This window comes from Toxorhynchites rutilus, chromosome 2 (assembly GCF_029784135.1).
Source record: "Toxorhynchites rutilus septentrionalis strain SRP chromosome 2, ASM2978413v1, whole genome shotgun sequence".
NCBI lineage: Eukaryota > Metazoa > Arthropoda > Insecta > Diptera > Culicidae > Toxorhynchites > Toxorhynchites rutilus.
The window spans coordinates 185,350,629-185,372,083 of NC_073745.1; the positions used below are offsets into that span (position 1 = coordinate 185,350,629).

Here is a 21,455-nt window from a genome sequence, read left to right on the forward strand (position 1 = left end):
TTGAAGAAAATAAAAATAATAATGCAGACGATGAAGAAAATTATTTTTGTGTCTCGCAATGCTCTTAAAAATTCAGGAAAAACTACGCCACAAGTAGAAAAAAAGATACATACGAACGCATTTAAATAAAAATTAGAGCAGAAGTGGGTCTCAAAGTTATATTTTTTTCAAAATTTCGATGCCAGAAAATATATAAAATTTTTTGTTCTGCGTATTTAAATTTTATTTTATTATTAGATTTTCTGATGAAAAACTAGTTTGAAGATATTTATCGATACACCTTAGTAAGATGTACTTTCAGTTTTTTTTTTCATATTTTTGTCTCAAAGCTATTGAGAATGGTGTTAAAAAAATCGAAAAGGTGCATTTTTCACCATAGATCCTATGGTGTATTATATAAGGACTAAAATATATGGTACTACTGCCAAAATGTTTTATTCAGTACCCTATACAATATTTTTCATACAGATGGAGATTTGGTTTGGGGGACTTTTTACTCCCTTACCCAGTCAGACCCTTTGGAAATATAAAATAAATATTTTTTTGGTACCGCGCAACATTGAAAAAAATTTGAGAAAAATCACGCATATCTAGAAAAGCCGTAGGAACACATTTAAATATGAATTAGAATAGTACTGAATCTCTAAATCACAAAAAAAATTAAAATTTCAATATTTTTTTTTAGTATTTAAATTTTTGATGAATTTTTTTTTTTGATAATTTTTCAGGATACACCGTAGTGAGATGTAATTCAGTATTTTTTTCAAATTTTTATCTCGAAGCTTTTGAGGCTGACGTGAAATAAACGAAAAAGTACGCTTTTTACAATAGATCTTATGTTAAACCACATAGGGGTTCAAATAAACCGTCTAAATTTCTTATTTAATATCCTATACAATAACCAAACTGGTGATTTGGTTTGGGGGCACTTTTTACTCCCTTACCCGGCCAGACCCATTTTTTTACTTGTCCGAGGCTCATACCATAGCGACATCTTCACTGATTCAGAATTTGTTCGATTTTCTTGTTTCACATAACCAGAAAGGTTGGAATCGTGTACGCCATGGTGCGACTTTTTTCGAATCCCATCACTTCACCAGCTCGTAACTATTCTACTTTTGTATGTTTTTTTCCGTTTAGTTCTTGTTGTATTGTCTAAAGATAAAGACACAAATATTGAAATAAGGAGTGGCAATAATAGTCTTTGTTTTATTCGTTCAGAGCTCGAGAAAACGTCCGAAATTCGTGTCTCAACACTGAAATACTGAAATTGTGACATACTGCTTCCAGTATCGCAGGGAATCTTGTAGTGCAAAACTAAGAGCAGCTATTGGAGGATGCGACAATGTTAGTGAATCATATCAATTACGAACCACTTGTCACCGCCTTGATTCGAACCAAAAAATGCCGGTTTCTGATGTATACTCTCAATTTAATGAACGTGAAGTGAAGAATGGATCTGTCTCGACAGACCAAAGGATTACCTACATGCTCTCTTAGATATAACGCGTGCAAATTCTTTTCTCTCATTCTCCCGTTTCCGCACCAGAGTGAAGCGCGCCAAAGAAACCCGCCTTTATACGCCTCAACTCGGGGCATGCTTCTTTTGGCTGCGTACCGCACATGAGAGATAAGTCTCCTACGTTTATCGAAGTCTTCTTTATGCTGCTATGTTTCCATGCATTTATAATCATTTTTATTCCCCCATTGATTTTAGTTTAGCTTTGATCGTTTACCTGTGCGGTTGCATTTCTGTTTTGGCTGCCTCGGATGGTTTGGAGTCGTGCGTGCGGAAATTAAGAGGAAATGAATCGATGATTGAACCAGATGGATGGATAATTTGTGATTATTGTTTTTTTTTACGTGTGAACTAGTTGTGGCGGAGCATTGATCAAGAGTATGGTACCTGCCCGCGAAACAAATTGTTGCTGTTAAGTTTATGTGAGCTTCTGTGACGAGTATTTACTTTTCGTGTAATAAGCTCAACTTACGAGTGTTGTGCCTAATAGATGAATAAGAACAAAACTTGAAGTGATGATGCTGTTTATAATCTGAGGGAGAATTGAGTTTGCTCAGTTGTAAAGTGAATAGAAGCAGTAGCAACTGCATTCTAGGCCACCCAGGAAAGGAAGAGATAAAATTTCTCCAGAAAAGTGTAAGTGAAAACTCCTTTCCGATAAGAGCTTGTCTATCGAATATAGGCGACATCACAGAAGAAAGTAAAAGCTAGTGGGATCTTCCTAAATGCACATCCGTATGTTCTCTGTTACGATTTAGCTCTTATTTCTTGTTCAGCCCATATGAAACATGTTGCCAAAGCTGGAAACTGCGTGTGCCGAGAAGTGACCATTCCGTTTCCCCGCTACTTACGTCAAAACAAAAGTCCCACTTCACGTCTCTCCTGAGTCTGCAACAGTTTTTCCAATGCTTCTGCTGCTTTCGGTCAAAACGCTGAAACTAGAATAACGAGATAATTTTGCCTTCTTCCATCCATTCGTATTTCTCACTTTTCACCGGGCGATTAGTGCATCAGTCGCGCATCAGTAGCAGTAGACGCGGTGAACGATAATAATGTTATGGATGTGGTTGACGATACATTAAAACATGCCGTCTCATGCCGAGTAAGGATTGTTTGCGGAGAAAAGAATGTTTCTTTCTTTTCCTGTGAATGGTGTACTGCTGTCTAAATATAGCTTTATTAACAGAATCTAAGTTCACCGACCACTCAGTAACAAAAACAGTTCCATAATTGGATAATCGTCCAAACAAGCATTCTTGGAATTACAAATTCGCCCAAATCTTCTAATTAAAGCGAATTTAATAAGGTTTAGTCAAGTATTCCTCGATTTTTCAATGATCAATTCACGACAAAATACGTTAGAGATTTACAACCAAACAACTACCTACAAACTTGCGTTTCACAAACTAGTTAATCCCTAAATAGTTTATTGGAGAGCATAACCTTGACTTCACAGATTTCCGAAGAAAATCAGGTCAGTATAGTGAGCCTTTCAAGCCGTACAAGTTATGCTAATTTGGCTGTCCTTAGTTTTTTGTTTTCCTGCTATTGGTCACTTATAGAAATTCCAATTTCAGATGTTTATCTTTCCTTTGAGTTTTATTATTACATCCGCAAAAATGGAAACATTCATGTTACGTCATGATCTACTGCTTCGCGGATTTCGGTCGTTGAGCTTAGTGTTTTACCATTATTATGATCGAATTGCCGATTGATTATTCAAAACGTGGCTCCACATTCTTCGAACATTTGCAGACACTCCTTTACAAAAGTGGGTCCTATATGTCTAGCAGCTTTGCGTTTCCGCACAAATAGTTGATTTATAGAATTTCGAGCCTACCGTTTTCGTGGTCACTTGTGTAGACTTTTGGAAACGACCTAATCCTTTACGGCTCTTGCATGTGAGGATCTTTGGTTTCTGCTTGTGTATTATTCCGCGATTTGAAAATCTGAAGGATTTTTACCAACGCTTCATAACATCAAACGAACGTAACTTCAATTTTTTTCATCTTCATCCCGTCAAATGCATGCAATAACAACACGATTCGTACTTCGTACGATTTATATTGTTTTATACCATTCTGAATCATATTTCGGACGCTTAAGGCATATTATGCAGAAAACAGATCTCAACTTTATGCACAGGTATTATCTGGTTGATATTTTTAGTAAATTAGTTCAATATGCTTTTAAGCTTTCTACTTTGGTACCTATTTGATTTGAAATCAAATTTCGGACAGATTGAATTCAAATTTCGGACACTTTAATTTGTAATTTTTTCATTACACTTGATTATATTTTATAGTCAACTGCGGAACATTTACCTAGCCATCACAGTAACCTGATAACGATGATGAAAATTGATGAAACACGAGAGAAATTTAAATATTGATGAAGGGGTAAATTCTACGTGCTCACGCTAAGCAAACGTCAAACACAATCGATAATGAATAGTGCTGTTGGATTTTTTCCAACTATGCAATAATTCAAATGTAATTCTCAAATGAAGTGATAGTGAAACCAAGGGATTACTCTAAAGAAGCAATTTTGATATTAATTTTATAGTTATATCATCAGTGCATTAAGCATTTCAAGAAATAAGAAAAAAAAAGTGTCCGAAATATGATGTTGTCCGAAATATGATTCAGAACGGTATAACGACATCATTGGTCACGATAAGTGACATCATCAATTTCTCTAAATCGATTCTCTCTTTTGGTCAACACATTCCCAGCAGTATTTGACAATGTGGAAGATAGGTCAGAATCTCATCTATCGAATTCTATAGCAAATTGGAACGTTTTTGCAGTTTAGTTATTAACTAGAGAAAAAGTTGATGAAGAGAAAGACACTTACACCCCTTTCCTGCTGAGCCCCTCATATATTATATCGCATTACCAATATGCGTAGAATTTACTTCATATTTATTGAAGTAACAAAAGCGGAAATGTGAAACAAAACTAATTGCAGATAGGTACAATTAGTCGGAACGGTGTTTTCGAACGCCGAGTGCTCAGAACAATATATGGTGATGTAGAGGAAAATGGAGTATGGAGAAGGAGAATGAACCAGGAACTGGCGCAACTCTACGGTGAACCCAGCACCTGAAAGTCGCCAAGGCTGGACGAGTAGGATGGGCAGGTCATGTTGCAAGATTACCGGACAGCAGCCCTGCAAAAATGGTAGGGGAAGAACAAGAAGGGGAGGAGCCCAGCGAGCGATGGGGTTGAACCAGGGGAAGCAGGACTTGACAACAATCGATGCGGTCGGGAGAGGTTCTCGTGGTTGAGGCGGTCGAGTGTTTTCTCGTAATCGATGAACACAGGTGAAGGCACTCCTGGAATTCATTGATCTGTTCGATAATGATGCCTGCGTACCAATGTGGTCGTTACAGGCCCTACCAGATCTAAGCCCCGCATGCTGTCGTCGAAGCGTAGCATCTATCTTCTCCATGAACCGCTTGAAGATTACCTAGCAATAAAAGATCATTGATCTTTTTTTAGAATAAATCGTAAGTCGAAATCCAGATTTCTGGTTAAAATATAGTGTTTGACAAAGTTGTTGGGGAATTAAATAACTTTTTTTAAAAAGGTTGCAATGAAAAAAAACGAAAATTCTTCTGAATTTATTTGATACTAGTTGACCCGGCAAAATTTGTCCCGCACAAAATTAGTTTTTTGTTATCAATACCTTCAAACATTCACGTTTTCTTACTATGAGCAAGTTCATGGGTTCAATCGCAGAACTGTTCATTGATTGATCTTCTAATCGACCCCGTTGAATTTACCTTTTACTATAAAATTCCTAGTATTTCTAACAAAACTCATCATTATAATATCAGATTATTTTCAGAAATAATTCTCGTTCAAGATTTTTCAACCACTTGCAAATAACATGTTTCTCCGTTACATGGAATAAATGTTCTATACAGAAAATATGATAGAATAAAGACAGCCCTAAATTGAACAATTCCTTCCTCGAGTTCTGCTCTTATCAACACATCCGGCGATCCTTTTTTTGGTATAGATAGAAGAAGATATAGGAGTGCGTTTCATCACATTAAATTCCATCTCCAGTTTCGAACGAAGAACACTTTCGCTAGCGCAAACATCAAATGGACTAACAGCACTTGTCACTATGTAATTGTAGAACATATGGGAATTTAATTTTCCGAATTTTCTCTTTTTCCTTCAAAGTTTTCCAAAAGTTTTCAATTGTCATGTTTGGTTGGAATATTTTTGGTTGAAATATCTGTAATATTTTTATGGGACCCCCTCTTCATTCCAGAGGAGAGAGGGGTGTCATACCATTAAAGAAACATTTCACATACCCAAAAACCTCGAGTTATGCAGAAGTTTGTGTTTCGTTTGTCTGGCAGCTCCCCTTAGAGAAAGGGGGAGGAGTGTATTCACCATATAAACGTTTAGTGCCTCGTAAAACCTTCACATGCCAAGTTTGGCTCCATTTGCTTGATTAGTTTCCGAGTTATGCAGAAATTTGTCTTTCATTTTTAGACCCTTAGATTGCGGAAGGAGTGTCTAACCACTATAGAAATAGTTATTACATCCTAAAACCTCCACATACCAAATTTGGTTTCGTTTGCTTGATTAATGCTCGAGTAATTCAGAAATTTATGTTTCATTTGTATGGCAGCCCCCCTTAGAGAGGGGGGTGGAGAGTCTAACCATCATAGAAGTATTTATTGTTCCCTAATACCTCAATATGCCCAATTTGGTTTCATTTGCTTGGTTAATTCTCGAGTAATGCAGAAATTTGTGTTTTCATTTGTATGACAGATTTTTCTTCATGAAAATCACATGTAATCAAGATGAGGTTGGGTTTGATAAAAATCCTCATGCCAAGTTAGCGTTAATAGTTATCACAGTTAAAAGTCTTAAGAATGCAACGCGGTGCTGATGTGTAACTAGTTTTCGTACTCAACTGAGCTCTCACTCCTTGTATACACATGCGCTCTGGCGAATGAGCACGATCCAAAACACAGATCGAATATTTTGTTGTCGGCTCAGTTTTTGCATCGTGTTTAGCGCCGAGATTTTTTGGCCGTATTTATATACACCCAGGTTTTTTTTACGCGGGGGATACGTACCTCGTAAAAAACCGCGTTAATTGTAAAATCCGCGAAAAAAAAACGCGTTAATTGGAAAATCCGCGTAAAAAACCGCTTTAATTCGAAATTCCGCGTAAAAAAACCATGTCACCTAATGATATATATCAAATGGGACTATCCTTACGTACAACGGAAGTAAAAAGTTGATTGTTACTCGCTCCTGAAAACGCGTAGTTTTTTCCTGCAATTTCGTTGGTTACTGATGGCTATAGTTCGGTTTTCCTCACGAATGAGGAAATCAGCTGTTGCTAGAAGATTCCTTTATGATGTGTACACTCTACTGCCGAGGCACGTGCAGTACCACTGTTGGACTGTCCAGAGCTAAGTAGACAGGGAAATCCATTCACGAATCGCTGCCCGTAAAAACCCTGCCCCGTTGTACAGCCCGCAGAGCTACCCGTTACCTAACACCTAAAATCCACGTAAGAATCGTGATAAGGTGCAGCACTAAATTCTTTCACGCTAAGCTCCGTTACAAGTACTAATTACCGTAATTTGCTCTGAGGAAACATAAGAGAAAAATGTGAGTTGAGGGGGAGATGAGATATTGCATTGGTCTTTTTTTACGCGGGTACCGCGTAAAAAACCGCGTTAATTGCAAAATCCGCGTTAATTGGAAAATCCGCGTAAAAAAAACCTCGTAAAAAAACCACGCAAAAAAAACCGCGTAAAAAATCTGGGTGTACCTGTTTTACACCGCGCTTGAATCTGATTTGATTGGTATAGAGTTGGTATGGAGGCGTGCTGTTGTTTTTATGCTTTGCTTAGAACGAGCGAAGACATAGCGGGCGCTTGAATTTGATGTGTGTGTATGAAATGAGGCGCGCATCACACATGTGAGAGGCGATGTTCAGTATCTGAATTCTGCGCTGTGTTCGTTCGGCGCTCTCTCGTTCATGAATTTGGTACACTCCGTACGAAGAGAGTATACGTGTTTGTTATGAACGTGCGCTGATGAAAATTGAGCGCAGCGCAGCGTATGTTTTCTGAAGACTGGTTGAAACCATTCCATAAAAAATGGCATGTTTTTTGATCTGGTACCCTTACTGAGGGCCATAATCTTGACGTAGGACTAGTTGATTCAGATGAACTACTAAGGAGGCTAAGTTTCTTAAAACTGTCTAAAATTTTCCATTCCGGAGATTCAAAGAGGCATTTGTAAAAAAAATCAATTCATATAGATTACAGGAATTATAGTTAATAAGACAAAAAGGTGTAACAAGTAATCCGCACCAGTTGAAAATCGTTGTGGGCAAATATTTTCCGAGACAAATTTATAGACTGCAAGGAATTCGTGAAGCTTACTTGGACAACAGGAAAGATATGGTATAAATGCTATGATAATTGTCAAACATAACTTTGATCTGAAAATTTATTTTGCTTGACAAATTTTATGATAATATTTATAATAATCAAAATTTTATTCGCAAAGTCTCTCCAGCATTTAAATATTACTTCGTTATATGGAGCTAAGCGGGTACGTCTATAATTTTTTTATTGATTGGATTTGGATTGGATTTACGCGTCCCGTTTTTTTTATTCTTGAACTAAATGGTCAGGCTACTTTTTTCGGGCATATTAAAGATGGAAAGTACTCAACACAGAGAAACTTATTTATTGTTCGCGCGAAGGACAACAAAACAACAAAACTGCAGCGCGCAAAGCGGTTGCGATAGTAACCAAGTGGACGAACCTACATCAGCGAATCGGACAAACTATGATCAGAATTGAGGTCATCGAGATGCATTAATTACATGATTTAGATGTACAAATCTTATACAGATGGTGTGCAAGCATGATGTTTACAATATGTGTAAGTGTTATAACCCATAAAAGGACTGAATACGCACCAAATAATCATCTGATAATTGATTGAAAGTTAGATCAAATGAGGGGCGCATTGACACCAACAGGAGGTGGATTTTATAAAACTTTAAAACATGTGAATCCGTAAAAATATCCTATAAAATTACTGTAAATCATGGAAAAGGTTAATTATATTTATATGTTTTGAAACATTTGAATATCTGATTTGACATAGGTGCGCTGCACTAAAGCATTCAAAAAGTGGACAAACCAAAATATTTTCGACTGGACGAACCAACATCAATTATCTTACAACTGCGAAACAGTAAATCGCTCGCTCGAAATGCAAAAGTCGTGCTTTTGTATTTTTATCACACGCACACATTTTTGTTGTTTATATTCGTTGTCAAATGTAGATTGAAGTGGTTAAGAAATATGGAATAAAGGTGCTGATAGAACAAAGTATAATCGATTGTGACCGAGTGTGCGTCAAATGCGAAAGAGACTGCCGCGATAGCGTTCAGATCAATGCGTACATTACCATAAAGAACAAATCGAATAGTATCCCCTTTATTCCGCGCGACGAATGACGTGAGATGGCTCAGGTCACGGTGCTCCCACAGGCAAATAGCGTGATTATAGTTTGACGCTTGTGTGAGATTTGAAGTTGTGTCCTCATATGTTATCGACTCGGGTATCAAATAAAAGCTGAAAAGTAAGGTGGCTTCCACAACAAATTCAGAAACTTTGCTAGTTTACGTTATTCGCCGCGCGGAATAAAGGGGTATATCTCGCGAGAGCAAGCATGAATCAACAATGAACCAAAATCCATTCAAAATAGAATAAAACACCACGGATACTTTCCCGATTTGTCATGAAAAGTATTGTCCATTCCAAGTCACTGCTTTCCCGTATCTCTCTGGTAGCATTTGATTTATACGTCGGAAAAACGACATCACGTTTGAAGCTTTTGAATCTTTGTAAGAATAGCATCTTCGTTACAAGTGAAGCGCTGCTCGGTCAGGCCATATGCAATCGATTGTATGCCACCGTTTTCTTCAATGCATGACTCAAACGCATCAATTGTAGTCGATAGCAATCGTTTTTCTTTAAATGCAAATCCTTAACGATTTTAGTCTGTATATATTTTTTAGAAATTTGGATTTGAATTGAGTTGTGTGTATGCCGAAATCCAAAAAAAACACATTTTTCGGAGCCAACTCTCGGTACCTGACCTGTTGAGGCAGCAAGTGACAAGTTCCATTACTCTCCCCCCAAACAGGTTTCAGATTTTTTCCTGTCCAAAATTTTGGCCCGATTGTCATCTGATTAGTATGGTGATTACAATTTCACGAATCGATGAGTGTCCGAGTGTCCAGCCTAATGAACCGTACACCAGAGTCGGTAGCTTTAATAATCTCCACTATTGGAGTAGCATCATCATTTCGCGCTCTGCAGAGTGACCTAAAAACAATACGAGCACTGTCTATAAATGCACATACCATATGAAATTGAAAAGGCATCTCAGAAGCAGCATCTTCACTGGTCGGAAATAATCGAAAGCGTTTATTTCTTCCAATATGGTATTTTGTGATCATGCTTGCCTCTACCTGTGTGTATGTTCCGATGATAATGAGCGAGATGATACTTACCCGGTTGTGATCATTCACGTTGAATTCTGTTTTCATCTCCACGGTATAGCTTGACTTGAACTTGGACATCGTGTACGAAAGTCAATCTCGCGATGCGCGAAATTCACTACAGCAAAACAAGTTTTATTACATGAGACACATGGACCCCTCGAGGAGGCACACCACCACAGCCCTCTTTCTTTTTCGCCACGGGTTCGGTAAAAGGCTCAGTCACTAGTCAACAGCCTTACAGACCCACAGACAACTTCCACCGACTGAAAACCTTGACCCAACTTTGTAGTTGAAGTTGCCTTTTCTTCTTCTTGCGGGTTTTTTTATGACACCGGATAGCCCACGGGGTGCGTGCCGATAGGTAGAGTTTGGCGGATCGGATCGTTCAGGTGATGCAGGAAGAGCAAGGCGAAGCGAAAGTGAAAAAAAATAATCGTCCAAGCTATTTCATTGATTTAACGCATGATTATTAGGCGTGGAGACTAGCCACCGCACTCAGCAGGTGGTGGTGTGTTCCTGGGTAAATGACATCTTCAATGCTTGTCCTGCAATTTAGAATACGAGAAAGTCTATGGAAACTCGCTTTCTAACATGACATTCGTCTGGATGTACCAAGTCGTTATTAATAACGTGAATTCTGGGAACCCCAAATTATATCGAAGTGTGCTCCACAGGTAGTGATTCAACAGGTTCCGTCGTGATGAACTGAAATGTAACCCAAAACTGCATCGAAAGAGTTTTATTGCCGACTCTCAAGCAGAAACTCATTTTCTGCTTAACGAGTGAATGATAGCAATAATCACGTTGAACTTTCTCCATTGATACAACCAAACAGAATATTCTTTAGTTGATAAATTTCGACTGCCGAACGAATTTCGAATGAAAGTTAAATAGGGGAACCGCGGGTAATACGGACAGTGGGGGTAATATGGACAGGTGGTTGATTTGTCTAGTTACATTTTGAATTTCCGATTTCTGTTAATGAGAACACCTTCTACATGTTATTCTATAATATTTAAGCCACAATGAATACATCATCAAAAGTGGAAAAGATAAACAAAAACCGAAAATCATACATGATTCCGCGTGAGGATGTAATTTTAGCTTATATTCCGTTATATTCCGGTTTGTGAATTAACAGAGCAGCGATTTTAGGTATGTACAGAAAAGTAAATTCATTTTTGAGTGGAAAATTTTAATTTATTGAAGTAATTGTACTGGTGGTAACCCCACGGACGGTTGCCAGAGGGAGTGAGATGAACTGTGAAAAATCTGCTTAATCTATTCCTAAGGAATGCCCTGCGAATATAAATGGAAATCAAATCGCCAAATGTGGACTGTTTAGAAGCTGACTGGAACCAAAAGCAAAATAGTTGAGAGTCTGTCCATTTATACTGCTAACAAGCACGATATCCCTTCTAGGTGGATCAATTCGATTTTTTAATCATTTAACGGACATTCGTGATGAGTTCAGACCTTGGTTGAATAAAATTATTCCTCTCGCGATCGATAAACCTCTACCCTTCATATATTACAAACCTGTCCACATAACCCCCACTATATGTCCATTATACCCGCATCGAAAAAAATGTTCAGTCTGTTTTAATTTTAGTAAAAAACATTGAAAAACACTTTTTTGTAAAATATCTGGCAAATTAGGTTGAAAAACAGTGTATTGAATTGCAAGAAACTGCATCAAAGTTTTCGGAAACATGAGTTTCCAAAGGTATAATTGAAGTTCTTCTTAACATGTTCGTTTTACCCCCACCTCCCCTACATACAAACAAAGGTATTTATAGCGATATCGCAAGGCAATGTCGTTATGGAGAATAATCGCTTAAAAAAACTGTCGTTACAAAAAGAGAAATACTCAATTCTACACAAAACAATCAAATTATATTATAAATGAAGGTAATTGTTTTTTAACCATTCTGAAACAAAAAACATTAAACAATGAATACAAAATTCAGCTCGTTCGTGCTTTAGCACATTTTTGTTTATATAAAAAAAATTAGTAAAGCTATCATTTGGTAGATTTTATTTGTTAATAAACCAGCATATTTAATCTGGAAAGTATATGCTTGCTGGTTTTGAGAGGGCGCACAGTGGTCCCTCAGAAATTCTAGGTGGCATTAGGTAGAAAAATGGGTGACCGGAATAAATCGCCACAGTAAACAACTGCAACAGAAACAACCGCTTAGAAAAAGTGTAGTAGGCTAGAAATATTTGGCGCGGGAAAAACATCATGTGCCTCACATTTCTATTATAAATTTATTCTCTTGTTCTCGTTTTTCGAAATTTATTCTGAGGACAATGTAATGGGGACGAAGTCCCCATTTGGCGAGGATAAGGAATCGAGGCGGCCCATGCCGCCAAGATGACGCAATCCGAGTCCACCGCCGACCCGCCGTCGGAAGCGGCGGTGTCTCGCACGCAAACCTGGGATCCACTGATTGCCCGGTTAGTTTGAAACATAGGATACGATCCTTTAGCAATGTCCGACCGAGCTCTAGCGAGCGTCGGACGGTATACGTCTGCCCGGGGCGTTACGTTTGCCTGGGGCGATACGTTTGCCCGGTTAATTCTTGTTTTGAAATACAATACCGCGCCACAATATTTATAGCCTACTACACATTTTATAAGCGGTGGTTTCTGTTGCAGTCGTTTTCTGTGGCGATTTATTCCGGGAACCAGAAAAATGAATGGAAATGCCTTGAAATTTGGTGTATGGGGGTTTTCGAAAGTGCTGAATCTATTTTTGAGTCATATTGGTTATGAACTCCAAAGCAAGGGCTGGGGGAGGGAATTAAATTTAAAATTCTCGGAAAAAACACGTGTGGGGTGTCTAAATATATGTTTTCAAACTTTCTGAAAACGTTTTCAATATTATTTTTACCCAAAACCCAAAAGGGAGTGCAGGGGGAGGGGATAAAATTTAAAAAAAATCGAAAGAATCGAAAGTTTGAGGTATCGAAATATTTATGGCATTTTTTCACAAAGTGGTCGAAAGTGGCCAGAAGTCATAAAGGGAAAGTGTAGAGGGGACCCTAAGGAAAACATTATGTTATAAAAAACTTTGGAGGTATTTGGAGAATTTTTTGTATGTCTACTTCTGTATAAATTTATTTATTTATTTATTTATTTATTTGCTTTATTCGTGTAACTTAATGAAAAATCCTTTTTTTGTGAACGTTACACTGTGGTGTGATATTCTGGTTTAAGTTTAACAAATTATTCTAACAAATTCCTGAATTTATAATTTGATTCAAGTAAATCCATTCATTGCATGCGATCAAGTTCCCCAAGTAGACCCCTTTTGAAGCTAGGCATAGTTACGGACGATTTAAAAGCAGATGATAACCGATTCCAACAAAAAATACCTCTCACTGATTGCCCATAATATACAGATGAATGTTGGGGAATAAAAAAACTCATGGTCCTCGTGTTTCTCATACATTGGAGTTTTTCAAATAGGTAATGTGGCACGCAACTTTTAGCTACTTTGAAAAAAATTATGCATGTTCGGTACACATAAAATTTGTTGAAACTACACCCAATTAACGTGCTATGCAAGTGAGAAACACTTGAATATCTCGATAAATTGTACACATATCGAACGCATGAGGTCAGAGCAATTCTTAGTCTGTTGAGTGCGGTCGCAGAAGCATTGGTGTAGATAAAATCTGCGTACAAAAAATGTGGAAGAATCAACGACTTGAATAATTTTATTTTCGAAGATACTTCAAAATGTCCAGTTACTAAATTCAAGCGTTTCAAGGCGCTATAAATTTTACCACACTGAGAATTAATGAAAGTATCCCATGATAAATTAGGTGTGAATATGACTCCTAAGTTATTAAGTTTATCAACATATTCAACAATCAGACCATCAAAAATTATTGGAGGTGGAGTAGATATAGTTTTTTGCTTGCAAATAAGCATTACTTTAGTCTTCGAAGGGTTTACTGAAAGTAGATTTATCCGTGTCCATTGTAAAATATTTTTCAAGTCATGATTGATTTTTCTAATCATGTTCTCTAGGTTAATCGGACAAGAGGTACACAAATATATTTGTACGTCATCGGCAAACATATGGATGGAGCAAAACTCAAGAGTAGAGGATAAATCGTTGATGAAAAGCGAGAACAGGAGTGGGCCTAAGATAGAACCCTGGGGGACACCTGATTCAATATAGGAGAATGGAGACATAATACCATTATAAAACACAGCTTGACTTCGTCCAGATAAATAAGACTTAATAAGATTAGCAGACTGTTAATTAAAGAAATTAATTAACTTATTAACCAATTTGCAATGGGACACTCGATCAAAAGCTTTGGCGAAATCAATCAAAAGCAAAATAGCTATGCCTTTTTTCGTCAATCGCACTAGCTATATCGTCATGGACTTTAATTAATGCAGTATGTGTGCTATGACAAGTGCGGAATCCGGATTGCAATGGGTGCAACAGATTATTATCATTGATGTATTTTGAAACTTGAAATTTGATCAGCTTTTCGAAAACTTTCGAGAATGCGCATAGAATGCTTATGGGGCGTAGATTATTTACAGAAGAACTATTTTCTTTCTTTTTGATAGGTATTATCTTAGTACTTTTCCAAGCTCTTGGGTAGACTGAAGAAGAAATTATATTGTTGAACAAATGTTTATAAATGGGCAAAGCCAAAGGAAGGACAAATTCAATGAACACTCATTTCATAGCTTCAAAATTTTTTATACATAAAAAGGAATACAAATCAGTATAAAAATTTCTATCTAGAACACCATCACATTATTTTTTAACGTATTTTGTAGCACATGTGCAAAATTTGAAAAACATGCGTTTTTATCGCTACACTGGTTCACTGCATCAAACACTACCTTGCCACGTCGTTATCGCAACGAAAATTGCCACGGACACTGTTGCCATATGTGATACTAAAGGGTGTGTCACATCAAATTGCATTACGGAAAAAACGCTGTAGAAATTCGCCCACTAGACCGATCCTTTTGAAAATTTTAGACAGTAAAATAAAAACTATTAAACAACTTTTGGCATTTTCTTTTTATTCATACTTCGAGCCCAAGCCCGTATGCTCGTACCTTCCTCTTTACCCCGTCCATAAGGTTCTGTACAACGTCAGGTTGTAGTTTTTTTTTGAACAGAAATCCATTTTCTCTTGAAGTCCGCCTCCGATTTGACAACTTTTGGGTTCTTCCGGAGGGCCTGCTTCATAATCGCCCAATATTTCTCTATTGGGCGAAGCTCTGGCGCGTTGGGCGGGTTCATTTCCTTTGGCACGAAGGTGACCCCGTTGGCTTCGTACCACTCCAACACGTCCTTTGAATAGTGGCACGAAGCGAGATCCGGCCAGAAGATGGTCGGGCCCTCGTGCTGCTTCAATAGTGGTAGTAAGCGCTTCTGTAGGCACTCCTTAAGGTAAACCTGCCCGTTTACCGTGCCGGTCATCACGAAGGGGGCGCTCCGCTTTCCGCAAGAGCAGATCGCTTGCCACACCATGTACTTTTTGGCAAACTTGGATAGTTTCTGCTTGCGAATCTCCTCCGGAACGCTGAATTTGTCCTCTGCGGAGAAGAACAACAGGCCCGGCAGCTGACGAAAGTCCGCTTTGACGTAGGTTTCGTCGTCCATTACCAGGCAATGCGGCTTCGTCAGCATTTCGGTGTACAGCTTCCGGGCTCGCGTCTTCCCCACCATGTTTTGCTTGATTCCCAGCATCTTACCGATGTCCCGATGTGACAACTCCGGATTCTCGAAATGAGTGCACAGGATTAATTCACGACGCTCTTTTTCGTTCGACGACATTTTTCCAAATTTACGAAAAATTGACAGTGAAGCATGGTCAACGTGATCTATACACTCTTATCTGATTATAAGCGAAAGCTGAAGATATAATTCCTAAAAATTAAATTTCTACAGCGTTTTTTCCGTGATGCAATTTGATGTGACACACCCTTTAGATGCCTTGAAGGTTATATAACAAAACTAGACCATTCATTCGGTCGAGCATTGTGGTTCATTTTTCTATTTAATGCCACCTAGAATTTCTGAGGGACCGCTGTGGGGCGGGCTTATAGCTTCATTGTTTAGTGCTTCGCCAGGATCTGAATTAATAGATGATTGGTCTTGTACTCTTTCCAATATGTCGTCAGACAAAATATATCAACTATATCAACAAATAACATCATTTAGAGTTCGAAAGAATTCTCTAAGTTTCCTGGAATTCGGCGCTCGATTCTACTATTCATTGTTTTGGTCATCTTATTCCACCAAATTTTCGTTTGAATGACATTTTTGATCACTTTATCAGTTTTCTCTTCATAATTACACCCATACCTCGCTTTACGGCCTAGATAGGTTTTATGAAACTTGACCGCAAAGCAAATTCATACAAATTTAATCGGATCGGTCCAAAATTTGTTAAATATGTAACATGGTTTATCAATTAAATTGCATTTAAAAAAAATATTTTCGGTTAAAATCACAAATACCTACATAGCAAGTACATACATTTGTACATTAAAATAATAACAGACTCAAAAAACCAATAATAATCTATAAACAAAAATGAAACATCTTCATGTATATTAGTAGTAGTGTATATTAGAGTGCCAATGAAAATGGCCATCTCGAATTTCAAAACTGGACATTTTTAAAAATGTTGATCCCTACGAAAAACTACCCTATGCAAAATTTCAGCTCAATGTTTAGTTCTAGTTTAGTTCCCAGCGTGACTGATTATCAGTAACTCTTTTTATCAGTCTCCGAAGCCGATAAGCTTTTCGGCGGCATTTTGTTTGAAAAATAATGAAATTATAAAATAAATTTATTACAAAAATACATATTAAAAATATGTACTTACATAGCAAAAATGTCTCTCATTGTTTACAACTTTTTTCAGGTGAATACTCACGGACAAATCTAAACCACACACTGAATAAAGCTCGTAATCAAGGGGAAATATAAAAGAATTCGCATGTAGATATATCGACATCGGAAAAAAAACTAGAAGTGGGTTATATCTTTGATATAACCGCAAAGTGGACGTAGGACTAACGTTGACTTAGCAAAAATAAGTAACAAGCATATAAATCTCAGACATTTCATCTCATAGACATACGTCTTCGTTTAGCCGGAAAAGAATTATTAACGCTCAAAGGGGGCATCGATTCCTCCTCGGAAATACCCAGCGCAAATAGTACCCACTCCCCAAGTCACGACAACTGGAATAATCGTTGATTCGGAGCAGGATCAGCATTCGTGAACAAATATTGATATGTAATATAATATCCACTACACCATATCATATCGTGTTATTCACTATCAAATCCATAGTCAATGGCACCTATCGATACATCGATTCTCGCTAAATGCTCCGTTAGGTCCGACTGCAGAGGAGAAATGAAATTGAAAAGCGACAAACGGGAGAAAGAGTTGTTGGAAGCTGAAAGGAGATTGGCAGAAAACTTCTGCAGTTTATCATTCGAATAATGTGATTATCATACAAATTTGTTTTGTCAGAAAGTGATTATTAATGCTCGAAGGAGAAATTGAGACCTCCGAGGAAATATCCAACGCAAATTAGAATCGACTATCGATTGCGGCATTCGTAATTTCATATCACAAACAATCACAAATTTCGTATTCTTCATTATCAAATCCATAGTCAATGGCACCCATCTGTATCGAATTATCATTGACACTATGATTTTCTCTAAATAATCCTTTCAGTTCGGCCTTTAAAAACTTTGCTGAACTCTAATTCATCAAATTTGGTGTCCCTGAAAAGGGCCGTTGATTATATGCTAAGGTAATAGCACGCTCTCCTCGGATACGACGGGCCAGCTGAATGTTCTTGGGCATGATGTGGCGCGTTTTGCGTGGATAGCACACAAATTGGTATCTTCGAATAGGCTTCCTGCAGTACCATAACCGCGGAACTTTGGAAGCGCCAGTCGGTTTAAAGTCCTGGGCAATTCCACGAACCAAACGCTGCAAAGGTAGCTTGCAGATCAGCAATTCGGTCGACTTCTGATAGCGACGAATTTCACGCAAAGAGATGGTTCCCGGTCGGTATCGATGTGGCTTCTTAACACTTCCTGCGGCTGATGCGCTTTTCCGAGCTGCTTTACCACCGGTAGATTTACGAGCTGTCTGATTGGTCCCGATGAAACAATGCCTCACGGGGTGAGAGTATAGGTAGAAATGAACGAAAGCAAAGGAAGCGTCATATTATAAACCATAACAGTATGGAATATAAATCCCACCCCTTTTATTATATTCGTAGCTTAGCCTGAGAGAGAAACGAATAACATCGAAGTAAGTATACAGTAATGTATTTGAATCCGGGCGCTTACATCGTAAACGTAAACATCGTTTGCCAGTGCGCGTAGAGCGGGAATTCCTAAATATTCATTGCATCACTAATAAATTGCCGAAAGACATGTTCTTACGTTGATCGCACTTGATTGAAAAATCCAAAACGAAATGTATTTGGTCGCAGCATTATATGAGTAGAAAAAAATCGCTCGAAAATTACATGATTTTCGCGATGTGAAAAATTTTCCGTTATTCATGTTATGCATCCAATATTGGATACGAAAATGTTCTAAAGGTGGGGAAAAATAATATTCAGAAGCTTTCCTGTTAATTGCGATTGATTGAAAAATCACAAAACCAAATGTATTTGGTTGCAGTGTTGTATGAATAGAAAACATTAAAATAAACTCTTTCGCATGAATGTATTTTTCAATTCCCAGGGAACTAGTAGATTATTTTTCAGCAACGATGATAGCAACGAGAGTTCCGCGCGTGTATGTGTGTGTGGCGGCTGCTCCGATGTTTCAAGCGGAACCGTGGCGTCACTCTCCTCCTGATGGATTCCCTTCTGGCCTAAGGTGCACAAACAGGCTCTTGGTGACACCGTTCATCAGCGCTTTCATGATAAACGAAGTTAGCTTCACCACAACAGCGACAACATGCTCCAATCGCTGTTCAATTATAACTGAGTGGGTTCACGAGCGGCGCTCGCTTATATACCGATTGGTGATTTCAATAGCCTGTTTTGAAAGCAATTTTAAGGCTATTGAAACAAGTTTTTGGATGAAAAAGTAATAAGTATATAACGCGTAGACATTTTATCTTTCGAATGAAGTGTTTATCATACCATTTCGTTCAGTTGTTTAAGAGCTATTAACGCTCAAAATTTCGGTCCCCGGCGTAACGCTTTCGTTTTCAAAACTTTGATTTTACACCCCGGTATAGAAATGAAAGACGTAGTCCTACGTAAAAAAAAAAAATTTTGCCGCAATAGCGAAACGGGATAAAAATGTGGAATCACGTAGCGTCAAAACACGAAAGCGAAACTACGCTACTCATCTCTTTCCACCTTGCTTTTAGTTGTGTTATCATTTGAGCTGTATCCCATTAACACCATTCATGATCGGTTGTACATTATATGATGTTTTCCTATATACCTCATACCTCATTGTTTTTCCCATTAAGAAATCAATTTAAATTGAAATACATTCCAATTGTTTATGTTTCTTCGAAAATTTCTATCCGCTTTTCTAAGCGTATTTCTGTTTGCGTAACCTTATTATTATCCAATCGTCCGTGGTTCGCTCTAGCTACATAATATATTCTCGTCATACTCAACGCCCGCCTATGATAAATTAATAAATAGCGTAAAATAACGTCTATTTATGTCTGGATGTTTGCAAGCGAATGTATACGCTTGCACCGCATAGGAATGCCAGCGTAGCATAAATCTCTCATGGGATAAACTGGTAAAACATATACATGGTTGCTTGAAGTGCCATAAAACGTGTTCTTGCGTTGTAGAGCAAGATATTATTGTTGAACGTATAGGCGTTGAGCGTTTAGTTCACTCATGGCAATGAACAATTAAAGATTATCGACGAGATTAGGCGCAATGATTGTCCAATAATGCCACTGACGTAACATGATGATTTTTCGCAGATGTAATAAAACTTGTAACCCAGTGTAACCTAATTTTGCAAAAAAAAGGACAGTTTAATGTGTACTGTCTACAGACGATCATGTTTGGCAGATTGCAAACTCTAGAAAAAAAACGCTTCATTGTAATCCAATACATTACAATATTGCGCTTTAGGAAAACAACTCGGGATAGTTTTTTTCCAATTCATTTATTTGTAAGGTTCAATCGCATAAGCTTCGCGGTGCCGCTAATTCAAAATTTGATTACACAAGATGTCAACTTAATGTAAAATGTTTAGTAGGATTCGACCGAACACTCGTTGTTTACCCGTGGTTGAAAGGGCAACAATTTTTGTGGGACAGGACAGGTTAGGGATAAGGATAAGGGGTGCCGTTGTCTCAACCGAGGGTTGCCACACGCACTGTAGCATTTTGCATAATGACCATGGATAGCATCTGGTGTTTGACTGGCTATCGAGGGTGGGCGACGGTGAGATGAGGGGACAAGACAAACAAACTAATAACGAAAAAGAAGAACATAAAAGCATTAAATTTTAATCGTAAGGTGCTGCCCCACGGCGCATGAAATTTATTATATAGTTCCCTATAACATATACGTAATAGTCATAGTTCTATGAGATTTCGGAAACAATTTTGGAAAGTTTGAGCTATGACATAATAGAAGCTATGTAGTAGAAAACTATCGTTTAGTACTATGACCTAGATTTTTTTGGTATACAAAGGAGTATTTTTTGTTTTTCTATATTGTTTGGTTGACAGCCATAAATAATTCAACCTATTTTGTGTCATCACAGAAATACTTTTATCAGAACATAAAAATGGGCATAAATCTTAAACAGAAGAAGAAAAAATCGCGGCAGTTCTGACATATATACTTCCCAAAAGACAAACTCAGAAAACCCGCAGATTCATATTTGGTTTTGATCCACATGGTGTGATGACTCTCGGAATAGGAGATTGAACTTCTGCACCGGTAGTTGGAGTGGGAGGCTGATTCCCCTTTGATTCCGACGAGTCTTTCACGTCCTCCTCATTCTGATAATCATTGTTTTTGGGTGTATCATTCTGAAACAGAAACAAGCTGTTTAGGTTTTTTTTTTAATTTGGAAGGTTCATTGATTCAGGGGAGTTTTAAAGACTTTTGAAAAGTCTCGATAAGTAATTATGTGCGATTGGTAACATCAATGATTGCTCTTTCAGCACTAAAACAGTTCAAACAAAAATACTTCAATTTTATCACTGTGAAACGAATATTTCGAGAAGAACTGGAAAGCGATTTGAATATTTCTTCTGATATTATATAGGTTGCTATCGATTCTGTCCTGGTAATGGTTTAAAGATAAAAAACGAGAGCAG

At 37.8% G+C, this 21,455-nt stretch overlaps 1 protein-coding gene across 1 annotated transcript in view; it reads left to right on the forward strand.

The window, feature by feature from the left end:
* The first annotated feature begins 1,736 nt into the window (after positions 1-1,736).
* LOC129767976 (uncharacterized) overlaps positions 1,737-21,455 on the forward strand; it is a 35,711-nt gene continuing 15,992 nt past the window's right edge. The window contains exon 1 of the mRNA XM_055769312.1: positions 1,737-2,155. The gene's annotated coding sequence lies outside the window, so the exon portion shown is untranslated. The remainder of the gene's footprint in view (positions 2,156-21,455) is intronic.